General features: G+C 42.8%; 2 long non-coding RNA genes across 2 annotated transcripts; one reads left to right on the plus strand and one right to left on the minus strand.

The window, feature by feature from the left end:
• Positions 1-2,301: 2,301 nt before the first annotated feature.
• LOC116544043 lies at positions 2,302-18,298 on the minus strand. The gene is made up of 3 exons (XR_004265787.1): positions 18,206-18,298; positions 13,809-13,813; positions 2,302-2,312 (listed from the first exon to the last, which is right to left on the minus strand). It is a non-coding gene; the product is annotated as an uncharacterized LOC116544043 (long non-coding RNA).
• Positions 8,639-11,564, plus strand: LOC116544042. Its single transcript, XR_004265786.1, has 2 exons — positions 8,639-10,192; positions 10,963-11,564. It is a non-coding gene; the product is annotated as an uncharacterized LOC116544042 (long non-coding RNA).
• Positions 18,299-19,959: the final 1,661 nt, after the last annotated feature.

The raw sequence follows: 19,959 nt of genomic DNA on the forward strand, positions 1-19,959 counted from the left end.
ATTATCCTGGATTTCCCAGCCCAGAATTTTTGTCTGAAAAAGAAATGTGGAGAAGGCACATTGACCAAAGAACCTCGGAGCTGTGTCTCCAAAACTGCTGGGAGGCATTGCCCAACCCAGCAGATAGACAACTGCCGGGGCCCAGCTCCACAAGCTGGCTGTCAGGCAAGCAGCCCACTCCTGTGATGTCACCCCACAGTTACTTGTGCCCATCCCTCCACATGAAGCCAGCAGATTTAGGCACAGGAGGGAAGAAAAAATGAATCATAGGCTATTTTAGAAATTGCTTCGATTCAGTTTGAGACTGCAGTAGTGCCTTGAGAGCTAAGACCAGAGCACACTAACCATCAGGGTAATATCCTCTAAGTGCTGATATCCTGTAAATGTCAGAAGCCTAGTGGGATTAATCCACAACCTCAGGTTCTAATTCAGGTCAGAGGCAGACAAATGGTAATTGGCAGTTTTACTTACTTGTCAATAAAAGGCTCTCTGATGACAGGAGGGATCGACATTCCAAGGCAAGCAATGCAGTTGACAATTAACAGCTAAAAATTAAACCAACCATCCATATCAGCACATGCCCAAAGCTTCATAGGAACCCTTTGTACTGCAATTATTCCTAGGTAGAAAATGAGGTCCTTGAACCTGGCCATGATAGGGCAGCAGCTGGAAATCTTGCTCTAGCCCTGTAGCCTACCAGATCCCTTGCCCTCCTGACAATCTCTCAGAGGCTCGCCATGACCTCTCAGATAAGGCCCTGGACTTGATATGGCCTCTAGCCACCTCTCCAGCTGCATTGCCCCCCTCCCAGACCTTCACCCTATATCCTGACCTCAAAAACTTTGCAGTTGGCTTTATACATCCTGCTCTCTTCCTGCTGCCTAGAACATTCTTCCCTCCTTTGCCCTTCAATAAGTCACCTGCTCTGTGAAGCCTCTTGTGCCCTCTTTTTCTGCCCACAGCACTCTGTACATACTGGAATTGTATCACCTTGCTGCTGTGGACTAGAATGTGTTTGCCTCCATATGTGTCTTCCTCACTAGGCTTAGAACTTCTTGACAGCAAGAACTGTCTTGATCCTCTCTGTGACCTCAGCACCCAGCACAGGGCCTAGGCCATTGTAGACATCGGTGAAGGCTCAGGCAATAAATGGACAGAAAAATGGACCAGATTGAGGGCAGGGGTGCACACCATCCAAGATTCTCAGATACCGGAGCCTCCCAGCAGCAAAGCAGCCTGAACACTGGCTGCCCAAGAGCAATGCCTACAATTATTTTTTTCAAGGTGTGCCTCATGTTCCTCTATATGAGAGACAATCTGAGGTAACAAAGACATTTTCAATTTTAACAGTCATATTTATTTTAATGTATGTTTTAAAATGTTAATAAGCATGTTATCTATTATTATTGTTATTGCTGCTTATGATAGATAAGGCCAAAATGGGTATTAAAGTTTTCTTCTTATTTTTTTTTAATTTCTTTTTAAAAATTAATAGAGACGGGGACTCCCTATGTTGCCCAGGCTGTTCTCAAACTGCTGAGCTCAAGGGATCCTCCCACATCAGCTTCCCAAAGTTCTGGGATTACAGGCATGATCCAGTGGGCCCAACCTGAAGGTTTAAAAGTGAATTAATGCCCTCCCAAAAATAAAATTATGTGTGTGTGTGTGTGTGTGTATATATATATATATATATATATATATATATATATATATAAAACTCAAGGTGACTATTAATACAGCTGTTAAGTAGATGTGAAAATATTCCTGAAGGAGGTACTCGTAAGACAGAAGTTTTGGAAACACTTTTCAACAGTCCTAAATTCATTTCTCTGTTCCTCTGTAGTGCCACCCAACCTCCAAGCATTCCTGAGATCACACCAGCATCCCTCCAAACTGCTGTGACACTGACTGTATTCAGAACTTATGTATCCTAGCCTGGTTCTCCTTTTGTTAGCGTTTGCTCACCTTAACCACATTTATAAGGTCCTTAAGAGCAATGACCAAGCTTTAAGCCTCCGTGAATGGGAAAGCAGAGCTACAGATGTCTATTCCTTCCATGAATAAGTACTGAGCACCTACTAGGCTTCAGGGCCCTAACAGTAGAGTAATGACCAAGATAGCAGACAAGGTCTCTGCCCTCATAGAGCTGGTGAGAGGAAACCAACAGCAAGCAAATAAAGAAACAAAACACACAAGATGTTTTCTGCATGCTAAGTGGATTGAAGAAAATAAAACAGGATGGTGAAACGGAAAAGGAGTGACTGAGGGGGTGGCTCCTTAGCTTGGGTGGTCCTAAGGTCTCTCAGAAGTGACTTTGGAGTTGAGACCTGTCGACTCAAGGTGACAAAGGTGATGAAAAGAGTCAGAAATGGGGATAGCCAGGACAGAGCATTCCAGGCAGAAGGAAGAGCAAGTTCAAAGACAGGAGAAGCCCTAAGAGGGCAAAATGATCATGAAGACCCATGTGAGCAAGGAGGGTGGTGGTAGGACACAGGAGGCAAGGGACCAGCCCCTGCAGGTAAGTAGCTTAGATTTTATTCTAGGTGTGATTGGAGGCTGATAGAGGGATTTGAGCATAGGAGTGATGTGGTCTGACCTAAGTATTCACAAAATACTCAGGCTCCTATGTAGAGAATAGGTTGTAGGAGACAAGGAAGGAAGCAAGACCAGTCTTGAGGCTACTAGAATCATCCATATAAGGGACAAGAATAGTTTGGGGTATAGTTGTAGCAGTGAAGGATGGAAAGAAAGAGGTAGATTTGCAATCTATTTTGGAGGTAGAATCCACAGGACTTGCTAATAGATTAAAAAGGCAGGTTGTAAACAAAGGAAGAATAAGGATGACCCCTAGTCAACTTCATGAAGGGAGAAAAAAAGCACAAGAGGACTGTTCTATGTCTGCTCTGTTCAGTACAGTCTCACCACTATCCACATGTGGCTAAGTTCATTAAAATTAAACAAAATATAAAATTATGTTCCTCACTTGCACTAGACGTATTTCAAGTGCTCAATGGCCACATGTGACTAGTGGCTACCATATTGAGCAGCAGAGCTGTAGGATGTTAACATCATGTGAGAAAGTTCTATTGGACCACTCTGCTCCACATTAAAAAGATGAAGAGAATAAAAAGACAAACCACAGACTGGGAGAAATATGTGCAAAATTCGTTTCCAGTAAAGGATATGAATAAGAGTAAAGAACTCTTAAAATTCAACAATAAGAAAACACTCAATTTTAAAATGGGCAAAGAGGCTGGGTGCAATAGCTCACTCCTGTAATCCCAGCAGTTTGGGAGGCCAAGGTAGGCAGACCACTTGAGTCCAGGAGTTTGAGACCAACCTGGGCAACATGGTGAAACCCTGTCTCCACAAAAAAATGTAAAAATTAGCCAGACATGGTAGCATGTGCCTGTACTCCCAGCTGCTCAGGAGGTTGAAGTGGGAGAATCACCTGAGCCCAAGAAGTCAAGCCTAAAGTGAGCTATGATCACACCACTGCATTCCAGCCTGGGCAACAGAGCAAGACCTTGTCTCAAAAAAAATACATTTAAATTAAAAAAAAAATGGACAAAAGTGAGCCAGATGTGGTGGCTCATGCCTGTAATCCCAACACTTTGTAAGGCCTCGGAGGGAGGATTGCTTGAGGCCAGGAGTTCAAAACCAGCTTAGGCCACATAACAAGACCCCATCTCTACAAAAAAATTTAAAATATTTAAATATTATTTAAATATTAAAAAATTAAAATGGACAAAATATATTAATAGGCACCTCACTAAAGAAGATATACAGACAGCAAGCAAGTGCAGATGCTCCTCTGCCTATTGCAGTGGGGTTATATCCCAGTAAATCTATTGTAAGTTGAAAATATAAGTTGAAAGTATGTTTTCGACTTACAGTAAGTATCTTCAACTTATTATGGGATCATCCAGATGTAACCCCATCATAAGTTGAGGAGTGTACTAAATGCATATTACTTTAGTACCATCATAAAGTTGAAACATCTTAAGTCAGAGACATATGTGAAAAGATACCCAATATCATGTGTCACTAAGGAATTGCAAATTAAAATGAGATACCATTACATATCTATTAGAATGGCTAAAATCCAAGACACTGACAACACCAAATGCTGTCAAGGATGTAGAACTACAGGAACTCTCATTCATTGCTGGTAGGAATGCAATGTGGTGCAGTCACTTGGGAAGGCATTTTGGTAGTTTCTTACAAAAGTAAACCTATTCTTACCACATAATCTAGCAATCACACTCCTTAGTAATTACCCAAATGAATTAAAAACTCATGTTCACACAAAACCCTGCACACAAATGTTTGGAGGTCTTTTCTATTGTTTGTTTTACTTTTTTTTTTTAGAGACAGTGTTTCACTCTGTCACACAGGCCACAGTGCAGTAGCACAATCATAGCTCACTGCAGCCTTGACCTCCTAGGTTCGAATTATCCTCTTGCCTCAGCCTCTTGAGTAGCTGGGACTATAGGGGTGTGCCACCATACCCAGCTGATTTTTTTATTTTGTAGAGACAGGGTCTCATTATTTTGCCCAGACTAGTCTTGAACTCCTGGCCTCAGTTGATCCTCCCACCTCAGCCTCCCAAATCACTGGGATTACAGACATGAGCCACTGTGCCCAGCCCTGCACACAAATATTTATAGCAGCTTTATTCAGAATTTCCAAAACTTGGAAGCAACCAAAATGTCTTTCAATAGATGAATAGATAAACCATGGTACATCCAGACAATGGACTGTTATTCAGCACCAAGAAAAAAGTGAGTTATCAAACCACAAAAAGACATGGAGGAAACTTAAAGGCATCTTGAAAAAAGCCAGTCCAAAAAGGCTACATACTGTATGATTCTAACTATATGACAGTAAAAGGATGAGTGGTTGCCAGGCTTCAGGGAAAGGAAGGGAGGGATGAGTCAGTGGAATACAGTTGATTTTGAGGGCATTGAAAGTATTCCTGCATGATACTGTAATGGTGGACATATAACATTATATACTTTTCAAAACTCATAGAACTGTACAAGACCAAAAGTGAAACAATGTAAACAGTGAACTTAAGTTAATAATAATGTATCAGTATCCATTCACTAACTATAATAAAGGTACCCCGTTAATGCAAGATGTTAATAATTGGGGAAACTGCCTGTAGGGGAAGGGGACGGAATATGAGAGCTCTCTGTACTTTCTCTTCAGTTTTTCTATAAACTTGAAACTGTTCTAAAAATAAAATATATTAATTTTAAAAAGAAAGACTATTGGAGGTAATGACAAGGAAAAGAGAAAAAATGAAAAAAGAGAGAAAAAAATAAAGACTAAAGAGATTGTTCATGAACACCTAACAAAGTACCTGGCACAGAATAGACACTCCATAAATGTTTATTGAATAAATGGATGAACAAATGAGTCAACCAGTGGTTCAGTAGAACCCAGGACCCCTGAGTCCCAGTTCAGTACTCCTTATTGTACATCAAAGCTGGAATAACAATATAGTTTATTGTCCAAACCAGGATATTTGAGAGTGAAATGGGGTGCCTTAGGTATAAATCAAGACTGTTTCAGAGATAACCAGAAATCACAAACTGGGAGTCCATAAGCTACACCTCACTTCCAAAATTGTTTTGTTTGGCCACTCATCTTGAGGCTTCATATGATATTCTTTTAAAATGTCAATCATTTGCCCACATTTAACACAGTGGAAACTACATTAAAATGTGAAATTTGGGCTTCTCTTGGAAAATAGAAAGACCCAGTCTCATGGGGCCCACAGGCCTGCACAGTAGTGAGTGGCTGGAGCTGAGCAGCAGCTGCCCACTTTGCCTTCCTCTTTGTCACAGGCCCCACCAGTCCCTTCTGTATCTCTTACTCTAGGCCAAGTGTGAGTTTCTATTTACACTGTCTTGGTTTTGTTTTCTTTTGTGACAGAGTTAAGAAAAAAGGAGTAAGGTGTGGTGGCTCACACCTGTAATCCCAGCACTTTGGGAGGTTGAGGTAGGTGGATTACGAAGTCAGGAGTTCAAGACCAGCCTGGCCAAGATGGTGAAACCCCGTCTCTAGTAAAAATACAAAAAAAAATTAGCCAGGCGTGTTGGTGGGTGCCTGTAATCCCAGCTACTCAGGAGGCTGAAGCACAGAATTGCTTGAACCCGGGAGGTGGAGGTTGCAGTGAGCCAAGATCACGCCATTGCACTCCAGCCTGGGTGACACAGCGAGACTCTGTCTCAAAAAAAGGAAAAAAAGCAAAGTATTTCTTATACTTATGTCATGATTCAAAGTAAGAAAATGATAAAAGAATCAAGAGGGCCCCTTATGTCTTACCTCCAGCCTGCTTTACAAACAGTATACTCTTGACCTCTCTAGGCAATTGAGTCTGCCCTCTGTGGTCTGAACTTCTTGTCTCCTTAGGCCCCAGCCTGTGCTGGCCTTTTGAATTTTCTCAGACTGGTTTTCCATTTGTTTGCATCTTCTCTTATTTCCTTGGGCAGTGGTTCATAGCTGTCCTTGAAGAGGTCCTTCACATGCCCTGTAAGTTGTATTCGTAGGTATTTTATTCTCTTTGTAGCAATTGTGGATGGGAGTTCACTCATGATTTGGCTTTCTGTTTGTCTATTACTGGTGTATAGGAATGCTTGTGATTTTTGTACATCGATTTTTCTATCCTGAGACTTTGCTGAAGTTGCTTATCAGCTTGGAGCCAACTCAAATGCCCATCAATGATAGACTGGATAAAGAAAATGTAGCACATATACACCATGGAATACTATGCAGCCATAAAAAAGAGTAAGTTCATGTCCTTCGCAGGGACATGGATGAACCTGGAAACTATCATTCTTAGCAAACTAACAGAGGAACAGAAAACCAAACACCGCATGTTCTCACTTATAAGTGGGAGCTGAACAATGAGGACACATGGACACAGGGAGGGGAACATCACACACCAGGGCCTGTTGGGGGGTGCAGGGCTAGGAGAGGGATAGCATTAAGAGAAATACCTAATGTAGATGACAGGTTGATGGGTGCAGCAAACCACCATGACACGTTTATACCTATGTAACAAACCTGCACATTCTGCACATGTATCCCAGAACTTAAAGTATAATTTAAAAAAAATTTTTTTAAGAATTTTCTCAGGCTGCCACCCACTGCTGGAAAAGCTAGATGTGAGGTGAAAACAATGGGTATTATTTAAGCTTGCATTTTTATTATTACTCCAATTCAACATTGGTCATCATCAACTTTTGGTGAAAATTACTTCTGTTGTTTTTCTTAATTGCCTCCAAATGTAACTGGAGAGTGAGGCAGAGCAGCAGAGAATACAGCACCCACTTTTCCTCCCTGTGAACATGTGTTGTTGGAATGCTTCGACATGGAATTTTGTTTCCTTGCATTCACTCATCCCTCTAGCTCTGGCTATATTTACAGATGGAAGGACCCTCACTTCACACCAGCATCCCCTGTAGGTTGTCCTCAGCTGAGGCAACAATACAAGCTAAGGCGTGGAAACAGGAAAGAATGGATGGGGCCCATTTATGCTAAGGAGTTGAACTTCATTCATAGGTGGTAGGTCAAGAACTGCTAAAGTTTTTTGGGGGTTTTTTTGTTTGTTTGTTTGTTTGTTTTGCTCTGTCACCCAGGCTGGAGTGCAATGGCACAATCTTGGCTCACTGCAAACTCTGCCTCCCAGGTTAAAGCGATTCTCCTGCCTTAGCCTCCCGAGTAGCTAGAATTACAGGTGCCCACCACCACACCCTGCTAATTTTTTTGTATTTTTAGTAGAGATGAGGTTTCACCATGTTGGCCAGGCTGATCTCGAACTCCTGACCTCAGGTGATCCACCCACCTTGGCCTCCCAAAGTTCTAGGATTACAGGCGTGAGCCACCATGCTTGGCCAGCTAAAGTCTTTTTGAGCAGAGAAGAAATGTGATCATAGCTAGCAACTGTGTGGGGAATACCTCTAGAAGCAGGAGGCCCAGATAAGAGGCTGTCGCTGTGACCTGAGTAACAAGCGATGTGACTAAAGCAGAAACAGTGGAACAGAAAGAAGGTTCAGATTGGAGAGACATCTTGAGGTTAGGCTTCGCAACTCATAAGATGTGGAGAAGGCATGAACTAAGAGGTGAAGAATCAAAGATTATCCAGAGATTTTGAGGTTAGGGGTTTGAAACACCAAAAGCATGATCCAAAAAAAGAAAAAAAGTTGATAAAGAATTGGACCTCATCAAAATCAGCTTTTGTTTTACAAAAGACCCTCTTAAGGAAATTAAAAGATAAGTTACATACTAAGATAAGATAATCACAAATCATATGCAACAATGGATTTGTATCTAAAATATATAAAGAGCTGGGTACAGTGGTTCATGCCTGTAATCTTAGCACTTTGGGAGGCTGAGACAGGTGGATCATTTGAGGTCAGGAGTTCAAGACCAGTTTGGCCAATGTGGTAAGACCCCGTCTCTACTAAAAATACAAAAATCAGTCAAGCATGGTGGCATGCACCTGTAATCCCAGCCTGAGGTAGGAGAATCGCTTGAACCCGGAAGGCAGAGTTTGCATGAGCTGAGATCGCACCACTGCACTACAGCCTGGGTGACAGAGTAAGACTCTGTCTCAAAAAATAAAAATAAAATACATAAAGAACTTTCCAAACTCAATAGAAAAAAAAAAAAAAACAATTAGGAAGTAGGCAAAAGACATGAGAAGGATACACAGGCAGCAAATGAACACGTGAAAAGATGTTCAGCATCATTAGCCATTGGGAAAATGCAAATTTAGATCATAATGTGATATCACTATACATCTATCAGAGTGGACAAAATAAAAACCAACAGCAAATGTGGCAAGGACGCTGAGAAACTAGATGACTCAAGCATTGCTGGTGGGAATATAAAATGGTACCACCAGTCTGGAAAAGTTTGGCGATTTCTTATAAAGCTAAACATGCTACTGTCATACCTCCCAGCAATTACACTCTTGGGCATTTGTCCCAGAAAAATGAAAACTATGTTTACACAAAAACATGTATGTGAATGTTCATAGTGGCTTTGATCCTATAGCCAAAAACTGGAAATGACTCAGGCGTCCTTCAGCAGATAACTAGTTAAACAGATTGTGCTACATCCGTACTGTGAAATACTGCTCAGCAATAAGAAGCAACAAACTTGATACACACCACAATTTGGATGGATCCTAAGAGCAGTATGCTGAGTGAAAAAAGCCTATCTGTCTCGAAAGTTTATATATTGCATGGTTCCATTTATGTAACATTTTCAAAATGACCAAATTTTAGAGAAAGGTAACAGATGAATGATTGTCAGGACTTGGGGATGGTCAGGATGGAGGGATGGGAGTCACTGTAAAGGAGGTAGCAGGAGGGAAATCTTTATGGTGATAAAATAGTTTCCTATCTTGATTGTGATTGAGGTTGCATGAATCTACACTTGTGATTAAATGGCCTAGAATTATACACTTATACACACACAAATGAGTGCATGTAAAATTAGTGACATCTTAATAAGATCTGTGAATTGCACCAATGTCAATTTCCTGGTTTTGATATTGAACCATAGTTATGTAAGATGTTAACATGTGGGGAAACCTGGAAAAGGGTGTGTGGGACCTCTCTGTACTCCTTTTTTTTTTTTTTTTTTTTTTTTGGCAACTTCCTGTTAATTTATAATTATTTTAAAAGTAAAAGGTAAGTACGAAAAAGGAATGAACTTCTATTGATACATGCACAAATTTGCATGAACCTCAAAGGCATTATGCTGAGTTTTAAAAAAGCCTATCTTAAAAGGTTACAGACTGATTCCATTTATATGGCATTCTCAAAAAGACAACACTACAATGATGGAGAATAGATCAGTGGTTGCCAGGTGGTGGGGAGAAAGGAAGATGTGATTGCAAAAGGATAGCACAAGAGGATTTTGGGGGTTATGGAACCCCTCTCTGTCATGAATCTATACATATGTTTAAAATCAGATCTGCACATGCACAAATGTTAATTTTACTGTAGATTAATTTAAAATTAAAATTAAAGTAGATAGGCAAGTAATTTGTTTCTGAATTGTTTCTTATTTCCTTCCTTCCTTACTTTCATTCATCCATTCGCTCAGCCATTTACTGAGCACCTACTATGAGTGAGGCACTGTGCCAGACTGTGGAGATCAACCAAAAGTAAGACAGCCAGGCCCTGCCCTCAGGGAGCATTGTTTCTGTTTCAGAGAAATGGCCAGTAGGGTTTGGAGCTCAATTTTTCTACTTGGGGAAGTGGGGCAAGGAAAAGACTACCGAGGGACCAAGTGAGCAACTTTTCATTCCTAGAGCCCAGTCTTATAGGATTTCAAATGATCACTTTTCCCTCAAAGATTCTTAGGCCTGAGATCAGAGAAAAGCCCCCAATCCATGTTTCACAGGTACTCACAAGAGAAAATGCAAGGAGGGTTTTGCCTTGCTAAGGGAAGGAAGAAAAGTTGGGAGTGGGGAGGCCTGTGATTTGATGCAGTTAGTAAAGTATGAACTCTGAAAAGTGTTACCTGAGAGTGAGAGAGAGAGAGAGAGTGTATGTGTGTTTGTGTGTGTGACTTAAAACAACCATTTGTTTAGCTCATGACTCTGTGGATTGGCAATTGAGCTGAGTTCAGCTGGGTGGCTCTTCTGGTCTTGGCTGGATTCACCCAGCATCTGCAGTCAGCTGGCTGTCAAAAGCCTCAATCACATGTCCAGTAGTTGGCTGGTGGTTGCTTGGGTGACAGGGGTCTCTGGGCCATTTGTTTCTCATCATCCAGCAAGCTAGTCTGGTCTTGTTCCTTATGGTGGGGTCACAGAGTTCTCAGGAGCAGCAGAAAACAAGCCCCAAAATATAAGTGCTTTTTAAAAAAATAGCTCTATTGGGGTGTAATTCACATACATTACCTGATTTTGAGTTTTGTTTTCTCTGTTTGCAGGGAATCTGAAGCATGTGGTCTAGTTGACAGAAAGAGATCAGGTTTCCAGAGCTGAGGAGTGGTGCCTATAATGAAGACAGCCTGTTTATGCGAGCAGCTTGTGGAATTTGTGACTGCAGGGGAAATTTTAAAGAAATTACTTCCTGAAAATTTCCAAGGGGCACCAAGTGGCAACTGGCTTCCTGGGGTGAGGAGACAGGCACCCCAGAGTCCTCAACTGGGCCTAGGGGAAGAGAGAGATATCCCACATTTAGAGTTCTTATTTAAACACACACACACACACACACACACACACACACACACACACACACACACACAATGCAGTTTTTAATCTTTGAAGATTATTTTTAAGCGAATTGGGGAGGGGAGTATTTTTATTGTCTTAAAGGAAACAGACTAGAAGCTGGATGCGAGCAGGGAGCTTTTGTCACCAGTTTGTGAAGCATGAGGCTGCTGAAAGGCAGGGTTTGGGCCTCAGGACCATCCAGGTAGAGCCCTGGGAGGGGGGTACTGATCAGCAGACTGGGAGGTGAGGAGAAGTCCACTGGTGTCATTTTAGTGTTATGTATCTTTGTTTTTTTAATAAAATCTTTGAAAACCTACCTCTTTGTCCCATTGTCTTCATTGTAAAGTGCCACTGACAGTGCACATAGTTCTGAACTTTTCTTCTCGCTGAAGTGTCAAGAATAACCCTGTTCCTTCCAATCTCTACTCTGGCCCAGCCTGGGAGGCTAACCCCACTGGGGAACTAGTGTGCTCCTAGCCCAAGTTCTTGGGACAAAAGGCCAAGCTCTGGCCTGTGCTGGGGCTGTCCATGGTGGAGTAGGAATACTGGCACTGCAGTCATGGAGAGGGGCTTATTGGCACCCTGGTGAGGAGCTGTCCCTGTCCAATGAATGATTTAGGGATGGAAAGGGCGTTTTGGCATGTCAAATCCGAGAGGAGCACTTCCATAGATAGAAAGGATACTTCACAGTCAAGTGTAGACAATTGGCACATAATGAAAAGGGGAGGGAGTTGTAATGTGTGATATTACTGCAACCTCTGGGGAAATAGCAACATGGAAAAATGGGGATGGGGATAATGAGAGAGAAGAGGAAGGGACAACTGAATGTCATGATACTGTAATTTTAGTTACCAAATATTTACAAATCTCCTTCAACTACTGGGACTGGGATGGGAGACAAGAACACAGCCCCGTCCATTCTGGCTGTCTAGGAATTCTCAGACAAGACAAGGGAGGAGGAAAAGAAGCAGACCCCAACATGTTTCCAGCTCTGTTACCAACATGAACCCAGAGCTGTGGGAGCACTAAACAGGGAGCAGCTCGCCCTGCCAGAGAGGCATCCCAGAGAGTCTCTAAGAGGATGATATTTGAGTCGCACCTCATAGGGTGAGCTGTATTTCCCCAGGCCTCCAAGCGGGGGAAGGGCATTCCGCAGAAGGGAGTGGAAAAAGCCTTGAACATGTCCTGGGATGGGAATAGCCAAGCTTTTATTAAACAGCATCAAGGCGCCTAGTGGGCTAGGAATACCAGTCCCTTCAAATGGTATTCCTAGTCTAATTCTAATTATACCCTCTCACCCTCTTGGCTTAAGGGAAGTGTAAGCCAGAAATGACAACAATTTTACTTATACTAAAAAGAAGGGGAGATTTTTTTAAAGAATAAAAGAGGGTGGAAGAGGAGCCAAATGGGGCAGTTCAGGATTAGGGAAGGCCAGGGAAGCAGGCAAACAGGAGCTCTGGAACCATCAGCCTGCAAGACCACTCACAGAGCAAGGCTTGCCATCTCAAAGGCTCGTTTAACCTGGTTTCCAGTCCCCTATCCCAGTCCTCTCAGGGGGACCCATCCCCAAAGTTGTCACTCAAATCCCTATAAAGACCTCAACCCTGAGAAGCAGCCAACAGGTAAACAGTGATAGCAAACTGGTGTCCCATTTTCCTTTCAATGGCCACATCTGTGAAGATATGCTACCCCGTGGGGGAAAGTGGCAAAGGAGGCCAGGGGAGCTCTCACCACTGGGCAGCCCACACTGCCTCTCCTCATCAGGGTGGCACTACCTGTCTGAGCCCCAGCTCTTGCCTCAGCTCTGGCCATACAAGTACCAGAGCAGGCTGCTGAACTGACGACCCACTCCAGGCCTTCCAGAGGCTTGTCCTGCTCCCAAGAGAGGGCACCGCCTCAACCGCGTTCAAGATTTCTTCCCATTGGATTCTTATTGGAAATGCTAGGGGAAAGAAATCCCAGAGATGAAAGTAGAAATTATTTTCAATATTTCAAAATTAACATTGAAATACCCCCAAAGGTAAGCATGGCATCCACAAAACCAGAAACACAGATTAAAAGTTGTTCCTCCCAGAATTATTGCAAGCACGTAGAGGGAAAAAAGACGGAAGGGAAATATACCAAAACATTAACTGAAGTGGGCTTTTGTGGAGGAGGAAGGTATAAGGATGGTTTTATTTTTCTTCTTTCTACTTTTAAATATTTTCCAAATTTTCTCTAGTGACCACATTTTACTTTAATAATAGAAAAAAAAATAAATACATAAACTTAAAAAAAAAAAAATTGATCCGCAGGAAGTTGGAGGATGGTTACAGATCAAAGTCAGTTCAAGACACCCACTGAGGAAGACTTTGTGCTCAGGCCCTGGGGCTGTTCTATTGCCCGCAAGACTGATCAGCTGAGGCAGTGGCGGACATGGGCAATGTGGGGGAGGGGGCCTTTTTAAATTAGTTGGCTCGAGGGCAGGGAGTGCTCACCGTGAGCCTACATGTCTTCCCTTTGGGAAATTGCTGCAGACCCTGCCACCGCCCACCCCTTGTGTTTGCAAGGGGCTAGCCACAATAACTATAATAACAATGGCAAAGCAAGCATTGGACATTGGCACATGCCCCATTTTACAGATCATTTTCACTTGAACATCACTATCCACCCTGCTGGTGAGTATTATCATTCCCACTCTATAGATTAGAAAATTGAGGCTAAGAGTGATGAAGTAACTTGCCCTTTTTTCAGTGGCAGAGCCAGGAAGCAAAACCCAGCTGGCACTGCAAATTCCCTTACTTTTTCCACTGTCCCACACTAGTGCCACTAGTGCCACTATTTTTTTTTTTTTTTTTTTTTTTGGAGGGGGGTTTTCGCTTTTTTTCCCCGGGCTGGAGTGCAATGGCGCGATCTCGGCTCACCGCAACTTCCGCCTCCTGGGTTCAGGCAATTCTCCTGCCTCAGCCTCCTGAGTAGCTGGGATTACAGACACGCGCCACCATGCCCAGCTAATTTTTTGTAGTTTTAGTAGAGACGGGGTTCCACCATGTTGACCAGGATGGTCTCGATCTCTTGACCTTGTGATCCACCCGCCTCGGCCTCCCAAAGTGCTGGGATTACAGGCTTGAGCCACCGCGCCCGGCCGTGCCACTATTTTTAAACTGTGACTTTGAAGTAAACAACTTTCTTATTGCTTCCAAAGCCCAAGCTGGACCAAGTCACATGCTGCTCCTGGGCCCTCACCACACAGCAGCATTCATCTGTTGTGTGCTTTTCATCAAGTTACTTGAGCTTTCTGGGTCTGTTTCCCTACCCATAAAATAGGGTGAATTATCCTTGAACCTCATGGGCTATCGTGAGTGGTTGATGAATTACCAAAGATAGAAACACTTTGAAAAGAGTGTATTCTGGACAGGAGGGCCTGCCATGGAAATGGGCCAGGAAAGCCTTACCTCTGAAGAAAACCCATTGCTTGCAGGAAACCCACCAGCTTCCTCTGTCTCCAAGGCACTTACAAGGGCCAAAGAGACCAAGAGAGAAGCTTAGACTATATCTCCAACTCAAGGGAGAGTAACAAAATAACCACTTAAAAAGAATATCTATATTGGATATGCATATATTTGCATAAAACACCTTTTGGAAAATACACAAGAAACTGGGACACCTCAGTTGCCTCCAGGCAAGGGAACCAGGTGGCAAGTGGCGAAGTAGTAAGGGCGAATTGCACTCAGTTCCTTTTTGTACCTTTTGATTTTTAACCATGTGAATGTATTACCTGGTCCCCAAAAAGTAAATACATAAATTTTTTTAAAAGTCAATGGAAAATTCCCAAGCCAGTTTACCTTTGGGGAGGGTGGATCTGCCTCTGCTGCATTCACTGTGAGCTGTCACAGAGACAGCAGTAGTATATTTCCAATACTATATTTAAAAAACTCTTCCTAAGGCAGAAAGACTTCTTTATAAGAAAATTGAATACTGTCATTCAACAAAAAAAGGAAGAAAAGGAAGAAAAGAAGGAAAAGAAGGAGGAAGAGAAAAGCAGAAGGAAAGAAAACAGTCATGTGGACAACGGTGTTTTGACATCTCTAAGCCCGTCCCTATACAGGAAGTTCCTGCAGCGCTTCCTTCCCTGCATTTGCTAGAGGCAAGTCCCCATACCTCCTGCCCAGTGCTGGGCCCAAAGTTGACCAGTAGTGCCACGGCATGCAACATACGCACTTCAGCCTCAGACTGCCTGGGTTTAAGCCTCTCCCTATCTCACTTACTAGCTGTGTGACCTTGGCCAAGTAACTCCCTCTCTCTGAGCCTTAGTCTCCTTGTCTGCTTGTCCGTCAAATGGCAACACTTACCTGTACCTACCTCATGGTTGGTGGGAAGTGGGGGGGTGGGGGGGGCGGGGGTGTGTGAGGGATAAAAGAGATAATGCAGAAAAACACATAGTGGAGCACATGTTACATGTTACACTATTACATATGTTACATGTTACACTATTCTTGCCCTAAATGTGAACACACTCTGGGTAGGGAAACTTTCCAAAGTTCCCTGGCTTCAGGAATTAGGGAAATGGTATGCAAATTTGTGTGACTGCACATATGTACATTTTTCGGCAGCACAGAGCCATAGCTATTATCAGACTGTCAACACTCAAAGGAGTTTTGTGATTACAAAAAGGATGAGATCTACAGAGGTAGAGGTAAAGACAGACATAAATAGAGCTGTCTAAGACAGGGTCCTCTCACCTCATGGTCTATGCACATGCTAGTTGTGAGAAGCAAAGGTTTCGCTTCAAAGTTTCGTTTCTTGTTAAAAAATAAATCATAAGTGTGCTAATAACTCTTTGTTAAGCCCTATCCTATGCAGCTATTAAACATGCTTATAGACACGTAGTACATTCTATGTCCTTGTACTTTAACCAAATATCTGTGCTGGACGTGCTCACAGGCATGTCCCAGCTCGTAGCCTATGCGCCTTACCGGTTTAAAAAAGTTTTAAGTTATTAGCCAATTGGGTTTTAGTTTAGATTATGAGGTCTGGCTCCAACCAACAGAGGTCAGACACAGCAGTAAGGACAAGTCCAAATGCATAAGGGATAAATATGTCTGCTTTTCCTTTGTTCATTGTACTCTTGTGACAAGATGGCTAGCAAGGGTACACTTCCTGCAGTGCAGGAAGTAAAAAAAAGTAAAAAAAAATTGCTTTGCTGAGAGATTCTTTGTCTCAGTGCTAACTTTTCTTTATTTGATTTTTTTTTTGGGGGGGGCAGTCTCAGCTCACTGCAACCTCCACCTCCCAGGTACAAGTGATTCTCCTGCCTTAGCCTCCCAAGTAGCTGGGATTACAGGCTCCCATCACCACCTTCGGCTAATTTTTATATTTTTAGTAGAGACAGGGTTTCACCATGTTGGCCAGGCTGGTCTCGAACTCCTGACCTCGTGATCCTCCCACCTCAGCCTCCCAAAGTGCTGGGATTACAGGTGTGAACCACCATGCCTGGCCTCAGTGCTAATTTTTCTTTTCGGCACTGTTCATCTGTTTCCAACACTAGTCCTGCTTGGAATGCCCCAATCTTCCCTAGACTGGCTTCTTCTCCTCATTCAGACTCAATTAAATACCCTAAGGCCAGGCCCACAGCCTCACACCAGTAATCCCAGCACTCTGAGAGGCTGAGGTAGGAGGACTGCTTGAGCCCATGAGTCCCATACCAGCCTAGCCAACATGGCAAAACCCCATCTCTACTAAAATATAAAAATTAGCTGGGCATGGTGGCATGTGCCTATAGTGCCAACTACTCAGGAGGCTGAGGCAGGAGGATGGCTTGAGCCCTGGAGGTCAGGGCTGCAGTCAGCCGTGATTGCAGCATTGGACTCCAGCCTGGGCAACGGAGTGAGACCCTGTCTCAAAAAATAGTAATAATATGGCCAAGCATGGTGGTTCACACCTGTAATCACAGCACTTTGGGCTGATGTTGGCAGACCACCTAAGGTCAGGACTTTGAGACCAGCCTGGCCAACATGGCAGAACCCCATCTCTATTAAAAATAACAACAATAAAAAAAAATTACCCAGGCATGGTGGCACATGCCTGTAATCCCAGCTACTTGGGAGGCTGAGGCAGGAGAATCACTTGAACCCAGGAGATGGAGATAACAGTGAAACAGGATCATGCCACTGCACTCCAGCCTGGGTGACAGAGTGAGACTCTGTCTCAAGCATTTTTTAAAAAGCCAGGCACAGTGGCTCATGCCTGTAATCCTGGCACTTTGGAAGGCCAAGGCGAGTAGATCACTTGAGGTCAGGAGTTCAAGACCAGCCTGGCCAACATGGCAGAACCGTCTCCGTTAAAAATAGAAAACTTAGCCGGGCATGGTGGCACACACCTGTAATCCCAGCTACTTGGGAGGCTGAGGAAGGAGAATCGCTTGAACCTGGGAGCTGGAGGTTGCAGTGAGCCGAGATCGCACCACTGCACTCCAGCCTGCACAATGGGAGAGAGACTCTATCTCAAAATAAATAAATAAATAAGTAATAATAATAATACTGTAATCACCCTACCCCATCTAAAGTAGCTACCTTGCCCTGACAATCCCCAGATACCATCTATCATTTATCATTTTCTCTCTCTCTCTCCCGTTTCTCTCTCATAATACATACTTAGGGAATGGTAGAACCATGCAATAAGACAAAGCAATGGCTTATTCTGGGTATTACTAGCACAGAGGATGAGACAGGCAATCTAGACTGGGGCAACCATGAAGGCTTCATGCAGGCGGTGACACTCAAGCCAAATCTTGGGCCAGGAGTGGGAGGAGGCATTCCCAGCAAAGGGACTGGAATACAAGAAGGTAAGAAAGCACAGGAAATTTAGGGAAGCAATAAGCAGCTTGGTGTTGCTTAAACACAGGATATTTGACAGTATCCAAGCAAACCAAGTGTAAAAAGATGTTATTAAGACAATGAGGGAACATTGGACATGGACCAGGTTATGTTAAGAAATTATTGATAAGGCCGGGCGCTGTGGCTCACGCCTGTAATCCCAGCACTTTGGGAGGCCGAGGCGGGTGGATCACGAGGTCAAGAGATCGAGACCATCCTGGTCAACATGGTGAAACCCCGTCTCTACTAAAAAAAAAAATACAAAAAATCAGCTGGGCATAGTGGCGCATGCCTGTAATCCCAGCTACTCAGGAGGCTGAGGCAGGAGAATTGCCTGAACCCAGGAGGCGGAGGTTGCGGTGAGCCGAGATCGCGCCATTGCACTCCAGCCTGGGCAACGAGAGCGAAACTCCGTCTCAAAAAAAAAAAAAAAAAAAAAAAAGAAATTATTGATAATTTAGTTAAGTACAATAACACCACAGTGGTTACATACATATATATTTCATATCCTCATCTTTTAGAAATATAAAGAAACATATTTAAAGGTGAACTGTTTCTACATTTATTTTAAAATACTCCAGAGGAGGAAAATGTATATGGAAGGGGGGGAGGGAGGGGGAGATGGGTAAAACAAAATTTGAAAATGTTGATCACTGTTAAAGTGGATTGAATGAATATATGGGAGTTGATTATATAGTCTCTCTGGTTTTGTGGTTTCCAGTTTTCCTAATAAAACATTAAAATCTATATTGGTGAGTTGCAGCAAGTAAAGATAGCAGGGACCAGATCACAAAGGGCTTCCTCTTCCACGTGGGGAAGCCTAGGCTTGTGCCTGCAGGTAAAGAAGCCATCCGAGTTTTAAGACAGGGAGTGATCGGATCAGATTTGCACTCTAAAAAGCTTGCTCTGGCTACTGTGTGGACAAAAAAATAAAAAATAAAATAAGAAGCCTGGTAAGGCTCAGCTCCGAAGTGGCTGCTTCTGAGAAGCCTCTTTTTACCTCAGATGGCCTCCTGGCACCTTCCTCCTTTGGCCCACAGTGCCTTTCTCCTCACCACTCACTTGGTAAGAGAATGTGTGTGTGTGTGTGTGTTTGTGTGTGTGTGTGTGTGTTTGTGTGTGTGTGTGTGTGTGTGTGTGTGTGTGTGTGTGTAATGGAAATATTTTCCCCCAATATATGCTTCAGGTAAAAACTTTCAATACAGAAAATGGTTTCCTCATATCCCTATACTTCAGTGATAACCACTATTAGCAATTTAGTGTTTTTCTTTCCAGACTTTTTTTCATTTGGTCCATAAATATTATTGAGCACTTACTATGTGCCATGTAGCATGCCAGGCACTAGGATTACATCTATGTAATGATCCTTGTCTCAATGTAGCTAACATTATGCATATATGACAATTTGACTTTTTTGTAAATGAAATGAAACTGTTCTGGAACCTGATTTTTCTTTCACTTAATTATATGCCATGGACAGCTTTCCATATCAATGTAGAAACAACTACTTTATTCATCTTCCATGATGATATATACCAGACATACCAAAAAGTAAGGCACATCTGATGCTTTAAATGGTCCTATTATATGGATGCTTCAAAACTTGTTTAACCTGTCCCCTATTGCTCAACATTCAGAATTTTCTCAATTTTCCTTACAAATAAAAACACTGCACAACAACAACAACCACTAGAGCTAATAAATGAATTCAGCAAAGTAGCTGGGTACAAGGTTAACAAACAAAAATCAGTTGTGTTTCTATACATCAATAATGAATAATCCGAAAAGGAAATTAAGAAAACAATTCTATTTACAGTAACATCCAAAAGAATAAAATGTTTAGGAATAAACTTAGCC

The sequence above is a fragment of the Sapajus apella genome, unplaced genomic scaffold (genome assembly GCF_009761245.1).
Source record: "Sapajus apella isolate SASKATOON/1434 unplaced genomic scaffold, GSC_monkey_1.0 scaffold204, whole genome shotgun sequence".
In the NCBI taxonomy this organism is placed as follows: Eukaryota; Metazoa; Chordata; class Mammalia; order Primates; family Cebidae; genus Sapajus; species Sapajus apella.